This window comes from Protopterus annectens, chromosome 1.part0 (genome assembly GCF_019279795.1).
Source record: "Protopterus annectens isolate FY-2018-M chromosome 1.part0, PAN1.0, whole genome shotgun sequence".
In the NCBI taxonomy this organism is placed as follows: Eukaryota; Metazoa; Chordata; order Ceratodontiformes; family Protopteridae; genus Protopterus; species Protopterus annectens.
In genome coordinates, this window is record NC_056725.1 from 1925555295 (window position 1) to 1925579735 (window position 24441).

Consider the following 24441-nt stretch of genomic DNA (forward strand, 5'->3'; position numbering starts at 1 on the left):
TTGTAGGTGAAGAGCAAGCAATTGTTGTGGGAGTAGAGGTTGAGGGATATGAAGAATAAAGAGTGAGCAAATTGTAAGGGTGGGGAAATGGTAGAATGGGATGGGGGTGTGTGATTGGTATAAAGAGGTTTGGTGAGAAGAGTGTATGTAGGAAAGGCGGAGTTGTAAAGGTTAATGGTTTAGAGTACATGATTTTTATGAAGAGTAACACTGCAAAAGTGTATTTAGGTTAGTGAGGTATTAGGGTAGTTGTTTAAGGACTACAGTTGTATGTGAAGCAGATTAAGCAGGAGTATAGTGTAGGTGAGGTAGGAGTGAGTAATTAGTGGGTGTTAAGTGATGAGTTAAGTAGGTAAGGCTAGAGGGCGTGGATGAAGGGAGTGGCTTAACAGCTATAAAGGTAGAGGTACTGGGGGCGGGTGAGAATTGGGGGCAGTGTAGGGCAGCGGAGTGAGCCCGCAGGGCGAACGGAGCAGGTAGACCCAAGAGGAGTCGGAGGAAGCAGGTAAGAAAAACAATCAGGCAGAGTGGAGGAAGGTGGGGTATGGGCTAGAGAGTGGTAAAGCAGTGGTAGGGAGTGAGAGAATCTCTCTCCAGGGATTTCCCTTACTAGTGAGTGAAATTAATTAACCAGAGAGTATTTAGACTAGGGGCTGGGCAGGGCAGTCTGTTGGACTTGCAGCTAATAAAGAGCACCGACAGTACTAGTGGGTAAACCTTGGCACTGGGCTAACAGGATATAGCTAGCAGGGATAAGAGTATAGTATGGAGCTGGGAGACTGCGAGGGTGACTAGGAGATATAGAACCTTTGAACAGAGTAGTTTGTCAGGTAAAGGAGTAACACTGCCACCTGGTGGTCCAAAACTAGATTGCATGGAGGGAGAGGCAGCGAGATAGCCAGGGAAAGAGCGATGTGCAAGTTTATATAATGTATGTGTGGTGTGTGTGTATATATGTATACATGTATGTGTGTGTGTATGTGTGTATATATATATATATATATATATATATATATATATATATATATATTTATTTATAGACATCTATACACGTGTGTATGTGTGTGAATATACACAGCATTTAGAACGCTGGACTGATACTTCAGCAAATCATTAATGCCATACTCCTTTAAAGAATCCAGAATCCATTCTCCGCTACAAAGTAAAGAAATTTAAAAGAAACAAAAATATTGAAATCAGCAATCACAAAATTCACAAAAATTAAAAATAATTTGTCATTTATGTGAGGAAATCATGCAAACTAAATGCAAGTGAATATTAAATTAAATATGTTGTGCTAACTTTGGACAAAGGGCAGCAATTCATAAAGTAGCTATTTTGACCTACCATACTAGTTATAGCAGTCATACTAAAATTCTGGATGATATTTGTTGCTTGTAATGTCTTGTGCTCACTATCACTCGCATCTGCACCTCGTTATAACTTCTGAGACCCTTTATGCAGGCTGGAGTGAGCCTACCTACTATCCCTTTTTTCTAACGAACAGTAAAACTCAGAAGTAAAAATAATGAAAATGAATCTTCTCCTACCAAGCAATTGCACACTAGATCACAAAACCCTGTTTGGTTTCCCATAAGCTCTGTTTTAATGCTAAATGTAGCGCACACATTTAGAAGTTCTTTATGTATGTTTTTAAGCATGTAAGCAGCGTGTTGCCAGATGAGGTAAGCAGTCTGTTGAAGGGAAAAATTTACCTGTTATAGAAGCTTGACATGAATTGGGTGGTGAGGTCCTTTTCGAACCTCAAAGTAGTTAAATTCTAGCTCTGTCTTGTGTTGATGGATGTGCTATAGCTGTTACTTTTACTGTTTCTGTTTTGTTTAAAGCGTCTTGAGAGTTCTCCATAGTTAGTGATGCCACATCTTAGTACTGGAGTTGATTCGGCTCCTGTTCACCAAGAGATGGGTTCAAACTGAAGTTCAGCTCATAGTATGACAAAACTCTGATCCCTTCATCTGCTCTGTTGGTTAAAGTTATTCCAAAATTGTTTTCAGTCTTACGCTGAAAGTCAGTTTATCTCTTGAGTGTGTATGGAATGTGTGTTGGGTATAGGTGGAAGTGAGCCAAAGACAGGGAGGGCATGTTTTTGTAGCTGCCCAAGAAAGCTGATTTAAAGGCTGTTAATCTGGGGATTATGGCTTATACAGACACTTGTCACGGAGTTGGTCTTTTATACTGGAAGTCAAATGAACTGAGTGATTGACACCTAGTTCTATCCCTGTTAGGCCATTATGAGCAGTCAGTCTGGTAGGGTGGGTTTACTAGTCTAAAGGTCATGGATCTTCTGGAAATGTAAATGTGCACCCAGTGGATCTTGTCTGTATAGGAAATGGTAATAAAATTATAAAAAGACGCTTATTCATAGAAGATTACTTTTTTTGTTAAGCACATGAAAAATGTGCATTTTTTAAATTTGACCCAGGCATACAAGACCATCCTTCAGAGTCTTATAAAACTTGCAGTAAAATTTTGTTTGCAGATATCTGTATGCTAGAATACCAAATTTGGTGTGTTACACCTTTGAAATGCTGCCTTCATCCTAGCAGGATTGCTTAGCTGTTTTTATGTATGACAACTGTATCAAAATTAATGTTAATCAGGAATTATGGACTTTGTGAGGATTTTTTGTCTTACTGTTGTGTGGGCTTTTGCTTGGATTCAGTTTGATTAAATATCACAGCCTTGCCTTGCCCTTGAGTAGAAATATGTCTTTACCACCCATCATCCATGTTGCCATATACCAGTGCACCTTTTAAGGCTTGTGGCTTCTTTGGACTTGTGTATTTGTAAGGAAAATGACAAGATTTTGCTTCTTTTTTCCAGACACAAAAATGGATAGAAAAGATAAACTTTTCATCATAAATGAGGTGAGTAATTTGAATTGATTTAAACTTTGTGTTAAAACGTATTTGAAGAAAGTGTGGTGCTTTTTTTGAGTTTTTGAGCTGGCATGGATCTGTAGTAGTGGAGTTGTTTTGTTATTTTGTGCTGCATTATCATTCCTTATGCCTGGAAATGAGCTATAGGTAGATTTCTATCCTTCTAGACCTGCAGAGAACATCCTCACATTGGTGGTTGTCTTCTCACACCAAGGATGCCAGCATGGCACTCTGTAGAAAAGGAAGACCATCTTATGATTTTTCTGTTTTCTTGCTGTAAGAAGCAGTCTGTTAGTCTGTCAGTGCCTTAAATAAGTTTCAGATAAGGGTGATAAGTAATGCCATTTGGGAAACAGTTTTTCCTGTTTAATTATTTGCAGTTTGTAATTGTTGCTATGTTGCAGGCTAGATTATCCATATGTTATCTTTTTCCCTTTGGCTAATGACATTCCTAGAAAGAATTACTAATAGTTGTGCCTGCAGGAGACCTAGATTCCTGTGAAGTATTGCCACCTTCTCTGCATATTTTGCTTTAAAAGAAGCCATCACGTTTCCTGCTGTAAGCTTTTAAGAATGCCCTGCTTAATCACTGTCAAAATGTCAACTTGTAGGGTTGTGCCAAAATAGGCAAGTGCCCTATGACCAATTTGTATCTACCCTGGAATCCCAGTCAGCTCATCTGCTACATGACAGGAATAGGATGGAAGGGTGCGGGTAGCCTACATTCTGGTCTGGTGGAGCACCCACCCCCACAGCCACTGTACCCTTCTCTCTACACTTCTCTGTCTTGCACTCTGAGGGGGAAGCTGCTTGCTTGTGCTCACTGAATTTGCCTCTGCTTACTATGCATTTGCACACAACAGCTTAGAATTGTTATGCTTGGGCTTCACACGGTAGAGCAAACAGTGCTTCTGTTAATGTTACCTGTGTTCATAACCTGAGCTAAAATACGAGGTTTGAAAGAGATTGAAAAGATATTCAGGCAGAAGGTAGCGTTGATGAGTAGGAGAAGAAATGGAACCATTAATTGCAGCAGAAGTAGAAACCAAGCTGTGTAATATTTCTATGGCTATAATATAGATTTTTTTCAATATTCCTTGGAAAAGTGGAATATGAACCTATCAAATGCCTGTTGTATCATGGACTACTCAAGTTTTGGTTATGAAATTGTATAATGATTATTTGTCGAGTTTACATACCCTTCTTAAAGCCAGATGGAAACCTCAATATGATACAGACAACCATTATTCTAAAATGATTAACTAGGATTACTGCATATAATTTGCTATCCAAGTGTATTAAAGCAGTAGAGTGATGGATTTAACCAAAAAATTTTGATTTGGATGCAAGTACCAAAATAGTATGAGATTAATTGTAATGCTTACATGGGATCCCATTTTCTCTAACTGTATTACAAAACGTATGAAGGGTTGGGATTAATTTAGATTTGTGTTTGTGATTTTCCAAGTATTTTTTTATTATAGTCACGTTTGATATCAGAGTTTGGAGACCTGTATATTGACTTACAAGTATTAAAACATGTAATATTGCTTGGTGTTATATAGTGTGTGTGTGTGCTTCTCTCTCTCAGATATATATATATATATATATATATATATGTGTGTGATGTGTGTATATGTATGTATGTATATATATATATATATATATATGTGTGTGTGTGTGTGTGTGTGTGTGTCTGTGTAATATATGTGTGTGTATAGATACATATATATATATATATATATATATATATATATATATATATATATATATGTTTGTGTCTTTCGGCTTTTCCCGGTTAGGGGTTGTCACAGCTGAACTCCGGTCCACTAATGATTGGCAGTAGGTTTTTATGTGCTGGCTTGCTGGGCCTAATGCACAACCTTCAACAAAGGAATGCCCATTCACACAGTCTGTGAGGCGACAACGCTACCACAGCACCACCACCGTTGGCATATGTATATGTGTATGTATATATATATATATATATATATATATATATATATATATATATATATATATATATATATATATATATATATATATATATATATATATATATATATATATCTTTTCTCCCCAGGCCTCCACTGAAAACGGGCTCTTATTGGCTCAGTGGACTTCCCCGGTCATCAAACCTAAATAAATAAAAATATGTAAAAAAGTCTGTATATGTGCGCGCACACACACACACACACACATACATACATATACATATATATATATATATATATATATATATATATATATATATATGGGTCTAAATTACATGGTCGACTTTCATATGGCCGACACCATATGATCGACTTTTGAAAAGCCGACCATGGGGAACCGCTATCTCCGTACAGTGCGGAATATGACATTTTCTCACTTCCGCACTGTAGTGCGATCTTGGAGTTGGTATATTAAAGTTACAGGGGGTGCAGGGGAAAACAGCCCCCCTGCTAACAGTTTAAGGTAAGTGTTTATGGTGTTATATGTGTTTATTTTACATGGCTGGCTTTCCAAAAGTCAATCATATGGTCTCGGCCATATGAAAGTCGACCATGTAAATTAGACCCATATATTTATATCTATATAAACATATGTGTGTGTGTATATATGTAATAAATATATATATATATATATATATATATATATATATATATATATATATATATATAAAATTAGTTTATTTTTTGTTTGCATGTTTTTTTTTTGTTTATATTATTAGAGCTATAAGATGTTTGCAGAATATTGGCAAGTGGGTGGAGCACTTTTATTTTTTCTACATACATAAACCTTGCTGGATCAGGGCCTCTCTCTTAAGATTGATTTTTAAGACTGTCCATCTAATGTCAAACTGTGGGCCAGTCAAAATATGTCCTAAATAGTTGCAGCATTTTATATTTTTCTGCTCTAGGAATTCGTGGTTAATAAAGAATTGGAGATTCTAAGTGTGATCAGTATGTAGTTCATACTGGGGTCAAGTACCCCACCAGACAGAAAAGGGTTCCAACATGACTTTGAATATCCTCACTAGTTCTTTGTTTATGTGTGTGTGTGTGTCAGTTGTATAAATACTGATATTGTGTGTGTGCAAAACACACACATATATATTTAAAATAAAGATTATATATTTAAATAAAGATATATCTATAACAGCTTGCATGAAGTTGGAGTGTACCTAGCAACAAAGCAAATTTTAGCTGCCATCAAACGAAGTGTCTGTCATAGTACACAATCAAAAAATACTTATTTCTGTCATGGATGATCAAAATATAGATCACTGCTGCAGTCTTGGCTGTATGGATCATATCCTGCCAAGGATATAAACAGCTAGCCAACTTCCAAAGCTTCAGGGCAACCTCCACTCATCCAAACTGTTAGGCAGCTTGAACTGAGCAAGACTGAAAGACAGGTTTGGCCTCCAGGCCCTTCAGAGCTTTGCTCTTGCCGAGTATGCTCCTCTGAGGCTTTTGAGGTTGGCTTGTGCTGCTTTTTCAGTTGGTAGATAAGTTCCCTTTGAGGAAAAATATTCCATGTAATAGTTTTTGCTTTTTTTATATAGAAGATATTTTAAAGCTAGGAGTTTGTGTTTTAATGGACTGTCATGAGACTATACTTACTTTTACTAAATTTGCTAACTGTGACAGTATGAGGAATGTTTTGTCTGTAATTTCTTCTGAGGAAAAATCTTATTTAAATAAATTTCCTATGTTGTTCAAGGCACTGCTCATTGTAGACAGTGTTTATAACGCCTACTTTTATGTCCTCAAAGGCTGTGGCCACTGGCACTGTTTTGAGCTTTTTGTGGCTCCATTCTTGGAACCTCCCAGGTTTTGATAAAATGAGATTTTAAATTCTCCTTTGGATAGAGATCTGTTGTTTTGGTACCTCTGCTGCAGAGGTTATCAAAAAGTGTGATGACAGATGCAGGGTATCTCTAAAAATTTGTCATCCCTCCTTTTCCAAAATTTTAAAGGGATTCTATAGATCCTCATCCAGTTTTGGTAAGAAACAAAGTAAACCATCTGAACAAAGTGTAGGTAAACAGACATTTTAACAAGAAATGGCAAAGGATTTCCAAGAAGTCATCTGGCAACTCGTAAAAACTAAGGACAGTCCAGTTAGTCAGTGTAATTGATTAAAATATATTGTCCCCCCTGACATCCCCTTTTGCCTTCCACAAAATCTGAATCTCCAGTTTTCTCTTTGGCAGCAAATAGTTTCAGACATGTGGGTTCTTTTAGTCATCAAAGTTATAGATGGCAATGGGAGGAAATTCCTCCTTTTTAGGGGATTATTCCTCATCTTCAACACCAGACTCTCTTATTTCCACCTGTCCATCACATGCTCTCCTAGGGAGTAATGTAACCAATTCTACCTTCTGAGATTGGAAGGGTAGGTATTCAGTGATGTTTTTGGTGCCAAAAAATGCTTGGCGACCAGTTCTGGGTGTGCCTTTCCTAATCCTGTTTGTGATAGTGCTCAAATGCGAAATGATGCCACTTCACCACCTGTTACCTTCTTCCTTATTCATGTTTTCTGATAACACTTGATTTAAAAGGTGCTTGTCATCACATTCCCTTTCATTCAGATTTCAAGTGTTTCTTAAGGTTTTCTGTGTCTGGATCACATTATCAGTTCTCTGCTTTACCCTGTGGACTACTACTGCACCAAGAGTGTTCACAAAGTGTCTAGCTCCAGTTATAGCTCATTGCAGGTTAGAGTATCCACATTTCTATATTTTGATGACTTGCCTATCTTTGCAGAGTCTTTTCTTTCAGTGTGTCAGGAATATCTGTTTGGTGAGAGATTTCTTAAACTGCGATTCCAAGAGAACATTCAAAACTCTTGTTTCCTTCTCACAGGATTGTGTTTCTTGGATATCAAGTAGACTCCACAGTTCAAAGAGCTTTTCTTCCACAGGAAAAAAAGTAGATTTGTGTGTAGATCTATTTCTAGTGTGCAACAAATTTCAGTCACAGTGATGGGAATACCTCAACATTTTTGGTCTTTTGGCCTCTGCCATTCTTATGATACTCCTTGGCAAGACCCCACATATGAGATACAGTGGTATCTAAAGTCTCTCTGGTTCTAGCACCAACACCCTTTCTTTTCTAATCCTGATGGAGTTTGTAAGAAGAGAATTCACTTGGTGGAGACAAGAGGTGTCCTTAAATCTAGGTCTTCCCTTCTCCCGCCCTCTCTGTTTTAAAGACACCTCGGACTTTGCTTGGTGAGCAGTTTCAGGAGGGATAAAAATGCAAAATGTGTGGGACACCTGGGACACACAAGCAGGTAAATATAAAAGAGATGCTTGCTCTAATCAATGCACTCAACTCTCTGAATCATCTTTGTAACAACTTGAAGAGGTCCTGAGGACCAGACATTACCACTGTCATGTGGTACATCAGCAAGTAATGGGGGAACCAGGTTGTATCCTGTTTGTAAGCTAGCCACGTTCACTTGGGATATAGCTTCACAGCAAATCTCTTTATACAGACATCCTACATTCTGTCAGAGCAAAACAGTGTGGCAGACCAGCTGAGCAGGACAAGGACAGATCCTCCCAAATGAGAAATAGATCACGGTGCCTACCAAGATTTGATCAAAATATGTGGTGAGTTCCTCAAGTAGACCTCTTTGCCTCCTCTCTGAACAATAAGCTGGCAAGATTCTGCTCTGGGATCCATGCAAGAAGGCCTGGAAGACAAATGCCTTTAAACCCTTTCCAATAATATCCAGGGTACTTCATAAGATTCAGAAAGAATCCCCTAAGATCATGTGGTGACTCCCTTCTGGGCTAAGCAGATTTGGTTCTCCCTCCTGTTGGAAGTGGCCAGTGATGATTACCACACGCTTCCTCACAGGCTGGATATACTTACACAAGAACAAGGGTGTTTGATACACCCCAACACCAGTCAACTTCATTTGATGGCCTGGATTATCTTGGCCTAGTTCCTTTTTTAGGCACTTCTTTACTTAAGATTTGCAGCAGGTACTAGTAGAGGTGAGAAAACCTCCAACTAGAAAATTGTATATTGGCAAATGGAAAAGATTTTCTAGTTGGCACTAACAGCATAACCAGTTCCCATTCAGGGATAGTTGTTTTCTGGTTTTACAGTATTTATGTGAATTATTATCCATTGGCCTTTCTTACTCCTTTATGAAGCATTTATTGGCCATTTCAGCATTTCTGCCCATGGATCCTCCTCTTTCAATGCAGTTTCATTTCAAAATTATTTTAAAAAAGATCTCAAAGAAAACTGGTGGTCCCTGCTTGGAATCTTAATTTTGTGTTTGTGAAGCCAGCACTTGCTCCATTTGAACTAGATAAGCTTGGCTGACTTTTAGATGTTCTTCGTGTTTCACTGTTGCAGTCATCACATTTGGGTTATCTGCTTGCAGTAGCCCTCAGTCGGCCTGATTATCAGAGTCTTGGGTCCTGCGTCGGTTGCTGTCTCATCTTCCATGACGTCAGGTAGTTGGGGGTATAAAGCATGCAGCCGATGCCATTACATCAGTCTTTCTTGCCATGCGGTGCCCGAAAGTGCCGGTCGGCAGACTTCTAAAATTTTCGTTTTTGAGTTTCAGAACCGAAGTCTTCAACTAAAGCTAAGTACCCCATTGTGGAAACTTTTTCTTGCTCTAAACCAATGTCAGTAAATGTCAGTAATTTATATTTCTTGTGGAAAGCAAATTCCTCAAAGATTTTCATTCTTACTGTATTCCTTGCCTAGGCCGTGACCACGACGTACCTCTCTGTCGGTTTTGTGCCTCATTTAAACAACGAACTGTTCGTCGTTTGATCTTTACGCTTCTAAATATTTTGGTACTCGGTTCAGTTCCCCAGATATGGCTTCGGCAAGCCACCTGACTACTAACATTCTGAAAAAATGCAAAGATAAAGTCAGAGACAGGCCGCCTAGGTCCAAAGCTGCTGACAACACTTCTCCTAAGCTAGTCGCCTGTTCGCCGGTACTCAGTGAGGCACTTTCACAGGAGGGCCAGATTCTGCACCCTCAGCTTCAAACGTTGAACCTGGCAGCCTGGCTAATTACCTGATATCTCCGTTACCATCCCTCAGTAAATAAGTGTTGGATGTCATTCTGGAGGCAAGGAGGCCTAGTTCTAGAAAATCTTATGCTGAAAAATGGAAAAGATTCTGTTCCCGGAACTCGGGGGATGAGCACAGCAGTGCCCAGTTTACCTCAGATTCTTCAATGCTTAACTGAGATGCTTCACAAGGGCCTTTCCTTTTCTTCCTTCAAAATTCATGCCTCAGCCATTTCAGCTCATTACAACGCAGAACCACCCCTCTTCTCTCATCCACTGCTCAAGCAGTTCCTCAGAGGGTCCAAAAACTTAAGACCACCCAGGAGAGCCCCAACTCCAGCCTAGGACCTTAACTTTGTATTGGAAAAACTTACTCTACCTCCTTTTGAGCCAGCTGTAAGTGCAGAGTTGAAATTCCTTTCTTGGAAAACAGCCTTCCTTTTAACCATCACTTCAGCAAAAAGGGTGTCTGAATTACAGGCCCTTATGGCAGTGGAGCCTTTCATCATCTTTCATGTGGACAGGGTGCCCCTCAGGACCAATCCCTTCTTCATGCCCAAGGTAGTATCCAGTGTGGCTCTTAATCAGTCCATTCATTTGCCAACCTTCTTTTCTAATCCTCAGAACAAAGTGGAATGGATACTGCACTCCTTAGATGTGCACAGGCAACTTAGATTTTACTTGGACGGGACTAAACCTCTCAGGAAATCTGATAAGCTACTGGTGGCATTTGCTGCAGGGGAAGAGGGGAAGGCCATTTCAAAGCAAACCCTTTCTAAGTGGATAGGCCATTGCATTCATTTCTGCTATGAGCAGCATGGAAAACGTATCCCACAGGGGATAAAACCACATTCATCCAGGGCTGCATCTACCTCTACAGCCTTTCTCAGAGGTGTCCCTACCAGGGACATCCCAGAAGCTGCTACCTGGAGTTCTGTACATACTTTGACCAAGCATTACCATTTGCCAATTTTCTCTAAATCCAGAGCTGGCTTTGACACTGCAGTCTTGCAGGGCCTTCTAGCTGGTCCTAATGCTAATTTCCTCCTCCCATCCTTAGCTTTGGGAATCTACCCAAATGTGATGACTGCAACAGTGAAACACGAAGAACATAGTACAGTTACCATAAATGTAGATGTTCGAGTGTATTCACTGTTGCAGACCTGGTTACCCTCCCTCCAGCCCCCTGACTTTTGGCTATACCTCTTTTCCTTTTTACTATGCTTAAAGCTTTTTGGTGTATTTGCTTTTCTGTTGGAGGTGTAACCTTGTGTGTATATATATATATATATATATATATATATATATATATATATATATATATATATATATATTTAATTGCTTCCCATTAGGGGGCATCTGACAGCTGGGGCAAGAAAAACTGTTGTAATGGCGTTGGCTGCATGCTTTAGACCCCTGACTACCTGACGTCATGGAAGATGAGACAGCAACCGACGCAGGACCCAAGACTTATGATAATCAGGCCGATTGAGGGCTACTGCAAGCAGTTAACCCAAATGTGATGACTGCAACAGTGAATACAGTCAAACATCTACATTTATGGTAAGTGTTCACAACTGTACTTTTTTAACATGGAAAACAGTTTTACTGATTGCTCTGACATCAGCAAAAAGATAAGTTGCAAGCTCTTTATGGTGAGTCAGCCCTTAACTTATTTTCCACAGGGACATGGTTTCTTTGAGAACAAATTCTTCTTTTATGCTTAAAGTAGTATCCAAGTTTATTTTAAAGCATACTTATCCATCTCCCTGTTTTCTTTACTGAACCCAAAAATGAGGTAGAAAGTATGTTCCATACATTGAATGTCCGCAGACAACCGTGGTGCTATCTTGACAGAACTAAATCTTTTAAGATGTACAGATCAGTTATTCATTTCGTATGAAGGTAGGAAGAAAGGACAACCCTTGTCAAAACAGACATTTCCAAATGATTGTCTGATGTTGTTAGACACCACAACAAAACTATTCTGGGCAGAGTCAGGACCCACTGTACCAGGTCTTGGTTTCATCTATGGCTTTTTGGAAAGGGTTGGATTCTAGAAGCATTCCAGAAGTAGTAACTTGGTTCTCTGTACATAGTTTTACAAATCACTATAAGCTGGATCTTTCTCTGGTCTTAGCAAAGCCTGATTTTAGACATTTTCTCCAATGGCTCCTGGACTCCTCTCCTTCCGCCTCCCAATTGTAGTAAGCTGGGGTAATCTACCCATAGACCCAAGGCTGCAGCAGCAGTGATCAATGTGATGAACATAGTACATAGATGTTTGAATAATTGCTGCTGCGGTAGCCAATCCTTCCCTCCATCTCCCTTGTTTTTTTATGTGCTTTTTATGCCAGAGTGCAGACATTTATTTTTTATTGTGCCTAGCACTGCCCTTTCAGGGCTCGGCCTTCCTTTTCTCTGTTGGCAGGAAGTTTCTGAAGGGCATGGAGCCCAAACCTGTCTTTTAGTCAGCTTAGCCTGCTCTGCTTGACAGTTTGGACACATGGAAGGTGCCCTGAAGTTTTCAAAGCTGTCTGGCTGTTAAACCTTGGCATGATATAACCCATAAAGTGAAGGCTACTGTGGCAGTGATCATTTGAGCATCTACTGTTATGCTAAGTTTACTTACACAACTGTACTTTCTCCTCTCTTGAGGCTTTGCCTAAGAAAATGTTTAAGAAATTTAAGGTATGCCTGGCCCCTAAGTCCCCTTTATCTGCATACCCTGCTTCAGTGTCACCAGTGACTTTTGCTGATAAGAAGACCTTGTTTTCTTCTAGCTCAGTCCCTCAAGATAAACTAGGCAAGTGGCTAGAGTTTCAGTGAAAGAAGCCAGTGCAGTCCAGAGTGGTAGCTTTTAAAGTGTTTAACCACCAGTGTTTTATGTGGAAGTTTGTGTTGAGATGTATGCACAGTTTAAACAAATTTGCTGCACTACTGCCTGCAAGGGTAAAAGGTTTATATTAAAGATATTGCCCCTCTGTTTCTTAGGTGTCAAAATGTGCTTTTAAAAATTGCCTTGGAGGGAGCAGATACTATTTTAGAAATACAGTATTGTCAGTGATGATTAGGAGGTATACTTGTTTGCTCTCCCAGAATTCTTCTGATGAGTTAGAAAATGAGACTTTGAATGCTCCTCTTAATTCTGATTGCATGTTTGGTACAACAGCTAATCAGATCCTTAAAAACTGGGATGTCTTAGATAAATTTAGTGTAAGGAGGGTCAGAAATGTTCCATATTCTCAAGTTCTCCTTTAAGCAAGATAACTTTTGGAGGCCTAACAAACAGAAGTTGCAGCAGAACAAGAACTAAGGCAGTAACAGGAAATGGTGTGATGACAACTCCACCAAGCCAAGCAAGAATGGTTCCTACCCAAAAAAGGTTAACCCTCTTCCCAACTTATGACTATGCCAAGTCACGGCACCCAGTCTTTATCAGGTCCCCGATCAGGTGCCTCGTCTTTCAATTTAACTGTCAAGGCGGCTTGGCAGTCAGTTTCTGATAAATGGATACTAAACATTGCTGCCAGTGTAAAGACCACCTGCCTGGATTCAGAGGGTTTCCCTCTCATCCGCTGGACCAGACTTTGTTATCCCTTCCTATTCTCAAGCAAATACTAGAGTCAGGAGTCCTAGAACTGGTCCCTTCTTCAGAAAGAATGAGAAGTTTCTACTCCAGAATTTTCTTGGTTCCCAAAAAAGCACAGTCTTGAAGACCAGTGTTGGACTACTGTGCAAGTCAGTGTTTTGTCTTTAACCAGACAGCTTCATCATGGTGTTCCTGGACTTGTAGGATGCCTGTCATTATATCCCCATTGCTCATTGCTTCAGGAGATATCCGAGAGATGTCTGGTTTGCATGATCAGTTTTCTCTGTTGCCCTTTGGGCTATCCACTGCACTGGGTGTGTTAGCCAAATGCTTTGCTCCAGTAGTGGCCCATTGCTGGACTCTGGGCATTCACATCTATACATATTTGGACAACGTCTCAAAGCACAAAGTCCGAAATTCTGTGAAGGAACAGTCCCAAATAAGTACTCACAGATCCAGTCTTAACGTTCGAACAGTTTATTAAAACAATACAATACAAAAGAATGAAAGGAATATTGACAGCTATCTTAAAAATTAAAGAATCAACGACCAACATAGGTCTGGGACTAATAGACATGGTTCATCTGGACAATTCAACAACTATAATAGGGACAGATAGGGCTATTGTAACACCAGTTGTAGCACCCACCAGTGGTAAAGAGAAGCTTGACATGAGTTTTATAACAACATTTAATAAAGATAGTGATGCTATAGTATCAATACTAATAAAAAAACTGGCAACTTTTTAGTAAAGATTTTAATCTTTTAACTAGATTAGGTACTAGATTTCAAGTTATTTTCAAGAAGGGAATGAACTTGAAAAAAACACTAGAAAACAAAGCCATAACTTACAGTAACAAGACTAAAGGGTGCTTTCAATGGCATGTGTAAGAATATTAAACCTATGTCTAATTTTCAGTAAACAAAATAACAACACAATTTTTGATAAAACAAAGACTTGATTGTAATTCCAAAGCATTATATATTTAGCACAGTGTAACATCTGTTATAGGCAAGATGGACCGTAGATTTAGAGACAGAGTATACACATATGCCAAAAATGCTTCCTTGCCACACTTTTTCATTTACAGCTATACATCAAATAATAGAAAATGTTAGAGGTGGTCCAACATCCATGCTCATTCCCAGGTTTGAATGAACATTGTAGCATTTCCTGTTGGCTGAAATTAAAAAGTTATATGAGACTCTATTTGACAGTTGTTTATCTATAACTAAACACTGAATAAAATGTATTAATTTATGATTCTGAATAGATTAGTGTTTTAAATAATATCCTTAGCTTTGTTAATGTGATAAAATTTGTATATATTTTATGGTGAATACTCATGAATATGTATTGAATTCAATGAAATGATTGGTTAAGACCATTATAAGAGTTTTAAAACCAGACTTTCTGAAGAAGTTGCAGTTAAAGACTGGATCTTGGGACTGTTCCTTCACAGAATTTTGGACTTTGTGCTTTGAGAAGTTTTTGGTTTTTTTACGTTTTTATATTTGGACAACGTGCTAATCTGAGCAGACTCTGCTTCTAGGTGTTTAGAATCACTAGAGAAGCTGTCAACATTACTCTCCCTTCTAGAGTTCAAGTTGAACCTCCTAAAGTTGTGTATGACACCCTCACAAAGACTCATCTTTCTGGGATGCTTGATTGACTCCAACAGGAGAATGGCCTTTCTGCCTGAAGACAAAGTCCTGTCATTACTAGACAGTGTCTCTGGAATTCCCTGAGGAGACTTGTTTCAGGAAGAGAATTCCTAAAAATTCTTTCACTAATTTTGTCCGTGATTCTCTGGATACCACTGGCCCATCTTCACATCAGAGAAATTCAGTGATATGTCTGAAATTGTTGGATCCAGCTCCTCCATTCAGAGGAATCCTAGTTGCCAGAGCTTCCCTTCATCAGACAAGAGTTGCATTGGTGGAGAGAACAGTTGAATATCAGTCCAGGACTTCCTTTCTCCCCTCTGGTAACAGTACAGTCTATATTCAGACAGATTCATATGACTTTCCCTGGGGAACTGTGTCAGTGGGGATACAAGTGCAGTTTACTTGGGAGCCCAAGGACGCTTGGAAATGTACTAATATCAAGGAAAGGTTGACCGTGATTAATGTCTTGAAAGTCCTTCATGACCTTTGGATCCTGGGTCCTCATAGTAGTTACGGATTGCACCACAATGATGTGGTACCTCAAAAAACAAGGAGGTATGAGGTCTTACCTCCATGCTAGTTGCCAGTGATATCTGAGAGCCAGCTTCTCAATATTCTGTGACTCTTCAGGCATCACATGTACCATCAGAGCAGAACATTGGGGCAGGCAGATTAAGCAGATCCAGGGAAGACCTACACGAGTGGAAGCTCAAGGCAGTTTTCTTCCTGGATCTAGTTCAAATGTGGGGAATGCCTTAAATAGATCTGTTTTGCCTCATTTCAAAACGGACAGCTGGAAAAATTCTTTTCCAGGCATCCTTGCAGCCATGCTTGGAGGACAGACATTTTCCTTCCCTTGGACAGGCATATTCTTGTATGTATTTCCACCTTTTCTACTGATTCACAAGGTATTTCTGAAAGTTCGGAGAGAATTGCCAGAGATCATTGTGGTAATCCTGATGGACCCAGGCAGTCTTGGTTTTCCCTGTTAGTGGTATTGGCCAAGACCAGTTAGCACAGACTTTCTCACATGCTGGATCTGCTCACATGGTCTCAAAGGCAACTGGTGCACCCTGATTTGGAAAGGCTTCAGTTGACAACTTGAATGATTCACTGTTGACTAAGTTTAGACACTTGTTTCTTGAGGATGTGCAGCAGATGTTAAAGGAGACCAAAAACATTCTGCTAGAAAAGTTTTTGTTTATAAGTGGATGAAGTTTTCTAAGTGGTGCCTGAATGGAAGTAGATGGTTCATTGAGATTAATATCCGTCTGGTTTTGAAGTATTTTGTAGGTTCTTAGGCGTGTTTTAGGCTAATGGCCCTGGAGCCTTTACAAGCCTAGCCCATAGGATTACCCTGGCATCGTGCCACCCGACGTTAGTTCCCAGTGTCTCTCTCGAGAAGAGCCACTGGAGTGATCCCTGGGGTGAATTTTCTATTTCCCATCCACTCATCAAGATTTCTGTTGAAGAGGGCCAGTGAGGTGCTCTGTTTGACATGTATGGGAAGTCTATTCCATAGCATAGGCAGTCTCTGGGTTATGAACCTGTCCCTCTAGCACGTTCTGTTGATTGTGGTAATGAAGTTGAGGTCTCTGGAGCGTGTGGTGCGGATGGATTGGGATTTCTTTAGATGTAGCATTTCTAACAGAGCTGGGTCAGACATGGCTTTGTAAGTCAAGCAGAGATCGCCTCAAAGCATCAGATATGAGACAGAGAATAGTTGGAGTTTTTGAGTATGTCCTTACAGGACGAGTGTTTAAGTCCTAGGATTCTCTTTGTGAGGTACTTTTGCGGCCTCTCCAGTTGCTGCAGGTGTCTAGTGAGGTACATGCCAAATGGGGCTTTGTACTCTGTGATAAGCCTAATGAGGCAATAGTAGAGGGAGACAATGACCTCTTTCTTCCTGAATGCAAAATCTTTTAGTAATGAGATGTGCCATATAGAAGGACTTTCTGACCACAGTGGCAGTGTGGTGGTCAAAAGAGAGTTTACTGTGTGTTCCCAGATCTCTTATAACATCATCTGTGTTCAGTGGACTACCATCGATGCGGTAATTCATGAGAACTGGCTTTTTCCCAAGGGGATGATGACACATTTTTTGGCATTGAGCAGGCCATGGTACTGACAGCAGTCATTGTTCTCAGTGAGGCCTTTCTGTAGGATGTCAGCATCACTTGGGGAGTTAATAATGGCTCCCAACTTGCAATAGTCTGCAAACTTTGTCGGCCAGAGTCCCTTTGTGTTGGCCTGGACTTCTGCGAAGTAGATACCAAATAGGAGAGGACCCAGGACCAAACCCTGTGGGACTCCACTCGTGACTGGTCGGCAGTCAGACTTGGAGTCTGCTACTTTCACACTGTGGGTTCTATCTGTGAGCCAGTTTGCAACCCACCTAGTAATATAGGGGTTGATGCCTAGCTTACTGAGTTTTTCTATGATTCCTGAGTGGGGAATGGTATCAAAGGCCTTGGCCAGATCAAAGTAGTCTATATGAACCACCTTGCCTTCATCCACTGCACTGGTGACTGAGTCAAAGAAGTTGACCAAGTTTGAGCAGGCATGGTCTACCCTTCACAAACTGTGTGGGATCCAGAGTTTGGAGATTCCCTGTATCCTTGTTTATTAGGTCCACGATGATGCATTCCATAGCTTTGCATATCAGACTTGTCAGGCTAATGGGGTGATAGTTCCCAGGGTCTGTAGTCACTTTTCCTTTGTGGAGAGGGATGACTGTAACAGTGCGCCATTCAGTAGGGACAAAGCCTGAGGTGAGGCTGTGATTGAACAGGGCACACAGGTGAGGTGCCAGTTCACTCTGTAGTTCATTTAGAACACATCCAGGGATGTTGTCATGTCCCATAGAAGCTGTATTCTTGGCTTTGGACAGTGCTGTTTTAACCTGTGCAGCAGTAATACTGGGTGCCTGGCAACCTACTAGTATTATGATTCATCCTTGGTGGGGGGGGGGGGTAAAGTTGGCACTGAATCTGTGGGCAGTATATTGGCAATATCTGTTGGCTCGGTATAGGATGTACCATTGTGCAGTAGTTCAGAGCAAATCTGGGTATTGCTGTGGAGATTCTTTACATGAAGTCCTTGTGGTTGTCTTTACTTATCTGCTGCAATTCTGTTTTCATAGCTAGCTTTAGAGGATTTGATGAGGGATCTCAACTTTTTGTTGAGGCTGAAAAGGGAGTTTTTCCAGTCTTGGGACTTCCTTCACCTTATTCCGCATCAGTTTCCTCCTCCTGTTGTAGGGTTTGTTTATGGCAGGGGACTACCAGATTGGCTTCCTTTTTTTGGAGGAGGGCGTCTTGGTTCTGTTGGGTATAGCAAGATCCATGCATTTGTGTACGTGTTTGTACAGTGCATTGCTGTATGATTTGGCGGTCATGCAAATACTCTCCATTTGCATGGGTTCCGTGAAGTTAACCACCTCTGTTTTTAGGAGCCCAAAGTTAGCTTTGGAGAAGTTTTTCATAACTGTGAGAGCTATTTCAGGATGGCTTATCATATGCTTCCATAAGGTGCATTTAGTTACCATTGCTGCTTGTATGCCAGTTAATCCTCCTCTTTTTTTTTTCTTCTCTTATGGTAAAACTGTTCATGAAAAGAGTAGGATGTGAGACCCCCTCGCAAGCAAATTACGCTTTCATGGGGCCTAAATTATGTTCTTGAAAAAGTGACCTTGGCACCTTTTGAACCAGCAGCTCACGCTAATCTCAAGTTTTTAATGTGGAAAACTTGTTTTGCTTATTGCTCTGACATCTGCAAGGTAAGTTTCTGAGCTGCAAGCTCTAATGGTTGGACAACCTTACCTGATTTTTCACAGGCATAAGGTTATGATAAGTTGTCTGTCTCGCCTTCGTTCTTGCTAGTTGGGTTCGGAGCCGATCCTCGGCTCTGACTTGGCCATCTTCAATAGCTCGAGAGCTGTTTACTGCCTCGAGGCTGCCCCTTATCCCATAATGCCTAGCGATAGCTACCCAGATCTCGTTTGCCGCTTCAGCTGCGAGGTGTCGTTTTTCTGGCTCAGGCTTGTATATTAATATTTTGTGTAAATTCTCTCTAGAACTTGACTCTTCTAGTATATTTTTTTTTTTATTATTAGCGATAGTGTTGTTACTGTTGTAGTTAACTGTTTGTTTGTTCTATAGTGTCCCTTTTTTGTAGAACTCGTTTAACTTAGAGAGTTCTCCCCACCCCTCCCTCCTTCCCCTGGTTAGCTGTTTAACTTAGAGACTTTCCTACTGTTTTTTTCTTCTAGGTTAGCCATTTAAATTAGAGGCTATTCTATTACCTTAAAAAAAAAAAAAAAAAAAAAAAACCTTTATATCCTTCTAGATAGTACTTGTGTGCCATTTTTATACAACTGAATATTGTTCTTCTTGTCTGTTATATTGGTTGGTATCCTTTTTCCAGTACAGCATGTCCAAGGAAGCTAAGGTTTCTGGGTTTAAGAAGTGTGACTCATGCTGTCAGAAAATGTCTCTGACAGATGGGCACACTTCTTGCGTCTATTGTTTAGGCGCTGTGCACCTGCAGGATTCTTGTTCTGTTTGCAGTGCCTTTAGTCCAAGAGTCCTGCAGGAGCTTAAGAATAAGTTGATTCTTAGGGGTCTGTTAAAACCCCAGGATTCACTGCCCAAGAGTTCACAGCCAGTGAAATCCCATAAATCCACTAAGCCGTCGGCCCCAATTTCGGTACTGATTTAGGTACAGGATTTTCCTTCAACGTTGGTTCTGGCTGACACCGACAAGACAACCTCCGAGGCTTCGGAGCCATCATTGAGCCACAAGAGGCTGAGGTCCCCCTCCTTAGAGTCGGTGCATTCGGCTCCTCGGTCTCCTTTACTTCAAAGCGAGCATAGCCACCAATCCTCTCATTCCTCTCGATCCTCTAGGCTGTCTGATCATGATGTGGAGAGAGTAGTCGGTAGGTTGCTAAAGTCACAGGCACTAGCTAAATTGTTGTCCAGCCCTCCTCAACAGGTATCTGCTCCGTCCACTTCTCTTGATGTTACTCCTCCGAATCCAATGAGTTCAGAGCCGGAGTTCATTGGGGTTCGAGTAGTGGAACCGTCTGCTCAGATCTCCTTCGGTTCTGACGTTGGCTCCGATTCCCTCGGTGGCACCTTCCATCGAGGGATCTGGTCGCCGTGGTTCCCTCGTCGACTCCGAGGGGCGAGTGGCATCGGACCCTTGTCAGACCCCGTTCTCCCCCTCAGAGCGTCAGCGCAAGTGAGCACCGCTCCAACATTGGCCTTGGAGCCGTCCCTCTCGGTGCGGAGAAAAATTCCTATTTCTTCAGAACTGGAACTTTCTCTGCCTCGTGGCAAAGACGCCTTTGACGTCTTGTGGAGTGTGCTGTCCTCTGAGTCATCTCCACTTTCATCCACACCAGCTCTGTCCCCTGTAGTGCCTGTGCCAACCTCTGCTCCTTCTCCAGACCCTAAGCGTAGGGGACCGATGCTTCAGGACACCCCATTGGGTGTTTCCTCCTCTTCCTAGGCCTCTCCTGATCACTCAGAGGAGCCCCCTTGGAAGCAAAAGTGTAAGAGGAAGCACATTGACCCCCCCCCCCCGAGTCTGTCACTTCCGATACAGACTTAGATGATTCGGAAGGGTCCCTGAGATCCCCCTCTGAAGATGTTTTCTTCTAGGACATCCTGGAAATGCTTAAGCAGAGGGGGGAACTGGAATCCTCTAGCAGAGGGGGAACTGGAATCCTCTAGCCCCCACTGAGAATGAGTCTGTATTTCTGGATGCTTTTGGTTCCTGACCTTCCACCTCCTGGGTTTCTCCGCCTTTCGATCCACTTATGGCAGTGGTGGCTCGAAAGGCTTGGTCAGCTCCGGATACAGTGGAACCAACTCCGAGGAGACCTGGTAAATTCATTACAGCACCCTAGGATAAGCAATTCCTTACTAAAGGTGTTCCTGTTGATGCCATGGTGGTAGCAGCAGCCACCAAAAAAGAGTTAGCGAAGACCTCTTCATCTGTCCATCCCCCTAACAAGGAGTCTAGGACGATGGACAGATATAGGAAGCAAATGTTCGCTTCAGCGACCTTCTCCATGAGGTCACTGAACTACCTATGTCATTTTACCCGACTTCAAAGGGATCTCCTTAAAGAGCTCGGAGATACCCTTCATGATCCAACAGTTGAGGGAGCACAAGCCAAAGTAGCTTCCCAACTAGTGACGCTTAATTCTGTAGTTAACCCCTCCATGAGGCTCCTTTCCTATGCAGCCGATGAGGCGAGTAGAGCCGCTGGTACGGGTGTGGCCCTTAGGAGGCATGTGTGGATGCAGCTGTGTAACTTTGCGGAACCCTTTCAAGTGTCCTTCACCAACACCCCCCTTTGATGGTTCTTTTCTTTTTGGACCACAGGTGAAAGACACTGACTAGGTGTGAGCAAGAAGGCAAGACTCTCTCTGCCGTGGGAGTCCGTTTTTCCACTCCCTCTAGACCTTACCCCAAGGGTCAGAAGAGTGGGAAGATGTGGTTCCGTAAATCTCAGGGAGCCTTGCCTGACACATGTGGCAGAGGAGGTCTGCAGAACCAGGGCAACAGAGAATCTTTCTCTGACAAGCACTTCCAGCATCCCTGAAGGGTTTTTCGGCTGCTCACCTCTGGAGGCAGTCGGGGGAAGACTTTCAGTGTACCCAAAAGCCTGGCAAAGTTTAACACAAGTCAGATGGGTACGGTCCATTATATCCGGAGTTTACAAAATTCCTTTCCATCAACCCCCCCCTTACAGTCAAGGAAGACCCTTCCAGATGTTCCACCCAATCTGAAGGAGCAAGCAGTAATAGAAGTTTCAAAACTGCTAGAAAAAAGTTCCATCCAGGAAGTCCCGGCAGACCAGCATGGATCCAGAACTTACTCAAGGTTCTTTTTAGTACCAAAAAAGACAAGGGACTGGAGACAGAGTCTGGATCTCAGCAGACTAAACAGTTTTGGATGGTCATGCCGCAGTCCATTCTACCCTTTCTGGGTCAGGACAATTAGATGTGCTCGATAGATCTTCAGGATGCGTACTACCATATCAAGATGGACAGGTGCTCCAGGAGATATCTTCGCTTCCAGCTGGGGGCCAGTCATTATCAGTTCAGAGCTCTGACTTTTGGTCTCACCACAGCCCCCAGGGTGTTCACCAAATGTATGGCAGTGGTCACTGCTCACCTGAGATGTCAAGGATTCCAGGTGTTTCCTTATCTAGATGACTGGCTCCTCACTGCTACCACCAGGCATCAACTCCTACAAGCGCAGGACTACACAATCTGTACCCAGCTAGACATTACAATAAATTTCGAAAAATCTGCCTTGTTGCCCTGTCAATCTATCACTTACATAGGAGCAGACTTAGACATAAGGAATATGTTTGCAAGGCTACCACTAGAAAGGATGTCCGCAATTTGTCAGTAAGTACAAATTCTAATGCAGAGCAAAAAGATCCAAGTCAGGTACGTTCTTCAAACTCTGGGTTCCATGGCAGCAGCCATTCTTCTAATCCCACTAGCGCGTTTTCACATGAGAATTCTTCAGTGGCTTCTGTTCGCGCAGTGGTCTTTCCAAGAGCTACCCATGACTCACATGATCCTGATCACGGATGCATGCGTAAGACATCTTTCTTGGTGGATGGTCTCCCCACTAGTTACTCAGGGCAGACCTTTCATACAGCCCCCTCCTTTAGCCACCATGACGACAGACGCCTCCCTGATAGGGTGGGGAGGGGGCATTATCTGGGCAGGACAGTCCAAGGCACTTGGCAACCTCATGAGTACCATCTGCACATAAATGTCCTAGAAATGAGAGCCGTGCTCCTGGTGTTGCAAGAAGACTCTTTGCCTTCTGGGACCATTGCTGTCCAAACGGACAACGTGTCAGTGGTGTGGTACATCAACAAGCAGGGCGGAACCAGATCCTACCCCCTGTGTCGAGAAGCACTCAAACTTTGGCAGGGGCGAGTTCCTCCCAACGTTTTCTGATTGCGACGCACATCCCTGGGAGATCCAGCGTCACAGCAGACAGGCTCAGCAGAGCTATCCTCATGCCTCACGAGTGGTCTCTGAATCAGGAAGTTGCGAATCTTATTTTCCACAAATGGGGACATCCTTGCTGCGATCTCTTTGCCACCCCCTTCAACAGTAAATGCAGCAATTACTTCTCCCTTCTTCCGCTTCAGGGTCACATTCCCAGAGACGCTCTAGTCCACAATTGGCCCCAGGGACTTCTGTATGCCTTTCCTCCCTTTCCCCTGATACCCAAACTTGTACAGAAAGCAATATTGTTGGGTTGCAAAATGATCCTCATTGCCCCCTACTGGCCTCTACAGATATGGTTCCTGTTCCTGCACCATTACCTTCTCGATCAGCCCTGGACTCCGGACCCAATTCCAGACCTCCTGGTTCATCAATCAGGTGGGTTACATCAATCCCTCCAAAATCTCCAGCTCACAGCTTGGTTGTTCCACTTCCAGCTTTAGCCAAGCTTCCTAGCATTTCCCCAGCAGTCCATGAGATTATCATCTCCTCTCATAAGTCTACAACAAGGAAAACTTATGCTAGCAAATGGAAACGTTTCTCTTGTTGGGCAGAGGCTAGGAATGTGGATCCCTTTTCAGCCCCAGTCCACGAAATTCTGGAATTCCTAGCACAACTGTTTCACTCCAGGTCTGCTTCCGCTACAATCAGGGTACAATTAGTGGCCATTTCTAACTTTCATGTTGGTTTGTCAAATTCTAACATTATGTCTCAGAAGCTCTGTAAAGCTTTTTTGAGAGGGACATCTCTTCTTAGGCCTCCAGTGAGAGATCTCCCTCCTCCTTGGGACCTTAATTTAGTCCTAACTTCCTTAATTCTGCCCCCTTTTGAACCGGCAGTGTCCTGCTCCATCAAGTTTCTATCTTGGAAGATGTTCTTTTTGGTAGCTATTACTTCAGCCAGACGCGTCTCTGAACTTCAAGCACTGTGTTCGTCCTCCCTACTTGGTGTTTCATAAGGACAGGGTTGCTCTGAGGACTAATCCTTTGTTTCTTCCTAAAGTCTGCTCAGAAAGTAATTTAAACCAATCTATAGATCTTCCTGTGTTTTTTCCCTAATCATACCAACAAGGCAGAGTACAAACTACACCAAATGGACGTCCATAGACAATTGCGTTTTTACCTGCACAGAACTAAAATAAGGAAGTCGGACCAATTATTCCTTTCTTATGCCTCAGGCAAACAAGGTCT